General features: G+C 38.4%; 1 long non-coding RNA gene across 1 annotated transcript; it reads right to left on the bottom strand.

Moving 5' to 3' along the window:
• Positions 1-204: 204 nt before the first annotated feature.
• LOC311015620 lies at positions 205-1,402 on the bottom strand. The gene is made up of 2 exons (XR_014597380.1): positions 1,332-1,402; positions 205-579 (listed from the first exon to the last, which is right to left on the bottom strand). It is a non-coding gene; the product is annotated as an uncharacterized lncRNA (long non-coding RNA).
• Between the last annotated feature and the right edge of the window lie 266 nt (positions 1,403-1,668).

The raw sequence follows: 1,668 nt of genomic DNA, 5'->3' as shown, positions 1-1,668 counted from the left end.
GAACAAAAGTTCTCTGAGTGACACGTTTGGTTTCTTCTTTTAGGACAAATAGCAAAAGCATGTGTAACCAATTTTAGGAGTGTAAAAGTGAATTACAGTAAAATAAGAAGTTGATCTAATGATAAGACCTGGACCAGAATCAGAAGAAACTAAATTCGAGAGGAGCCACTGTACTAAGCAACAATAATGAAGCAGACGCAAGAGTAACAATTGAGTAGCCACTCTTATATTTTTTACAGTGGACAAAATGATTTGTCTGGTTTGTACAGAATACAAAATATTAACCCAAACAGTAAGAAAAATAAGAAAGTAGTGTGCACACTAAAACCAAAAATGTCCGTTGGGGCCCTTAAAATAAAAAAAGGAGTTGTTGCAGGTTCTATTGTTGCAGAGTTTTTGCAAGTTCACCTGATTCCAAGGTTCCTTGTAGTGTAATGTAAGTGTATTATGTGTGTGAATGAGTGTGTACGTGGATATCTCCTCGGTGCTGATCCTTCTTCAGGGTAGTTGGCTCGCCATCTGTTACAGCAGGAAGTTGTCCTGAACCTCAGACTCTTCAGTCCTCCTAAAAAACCTGACCTGAAGACAGGGTCACACAATACATTCAACACTATCCATTCTCAGATGCATCATTAGGGATATCCGATGTCAAAAGATGCACAACATTACATCTAATTCTGACATAAATCTTCATCCCTATTCAAATCTCAAATCTCTGTCTCAGTTGTACAACGTTCAGTCTTAAGTGTATCATTTATGAGAACTAAATACTAAAGTGCTCACACATTTACCCGTTCATGTGAACAGTTTCAATAATACTTATGGTAAGTAACCATTAACATACAAAATATCATTTATCATAAACATATCAGAACCATGTGCAAATAACATAACAGTACACATTTTGAGTTAGACTCAGAGGTATTAAAGAATTGTGCTTAGTTTACTCTTACACTATAGGCCTATTCATGTCCGAGATCTGCACCAAAAATTACCCTCTAGTTGCTTTAAACTCAGTTGGAATAACATAAATGTCTTCAATAAATTGCATGGTACAAAATAAAATATTATTTTACATTCATCACATTCACAACATACCAAATTACTCTTTTTTCTCACTTTAAATTGGCATAAGGAAATAAAACACTTCCCCTTTAATTATATTCACATCAGCATAAAATAATAAACACAATGTGCATTTGTTCAGAAGTATTTAACCCGTATTCATTTCAATTTACTCTGATAACCCTAATATAACCGCTGCTTTCTTTTAGCACACGGAAAACCAAGAGGGAAATAGCACCAGAGCAGCTAAAGAGCACATTTCTCACCGTTGCTCTGTGTATCAAGGTGGAGCACGCCGATGCCGAACTTCGTAGCAGCTCTCCGGATGAAAGGCAACAGTTAGCCTGTTAGGCACAGAGCTAGCATTAGCATGGACGACGACGGTAAACGTCAACAAGCTGTTTTTTCATCGGATAATTGACTCGTCTTACCGACGTAACTCTCCTTCGTTCAGTCACTTGGCTCCGGACCTCCACTGGGTAAGTGCTCCGACTCTCTCTTTTTCCCTTTTCCACAGGTAAACTCCGGTTTTTCCTCCCGTTTTCCTCTTCTCCTTAGCACGCAGCTGCCCTCGCTTCTCTGGCTGGGATCCGAACTAGGTAC

The sequence above is a fragment of the Eutrigla gurnardus genome (assembly GCF_963514095.1).
Source record: "Eutrigla gurnardus genome assembly, chromosome: 7".
NCBI lineage: Eukaryota > Metazoa > Chordata > Actinopteri > Perciformes > Triglidae > Eutrigla > Eutrigla gurnardus.
Note: the sequence above shows the minus strand (reverse complement) of the source record. Positions and strands in the feature narration are given on the sequence as shown.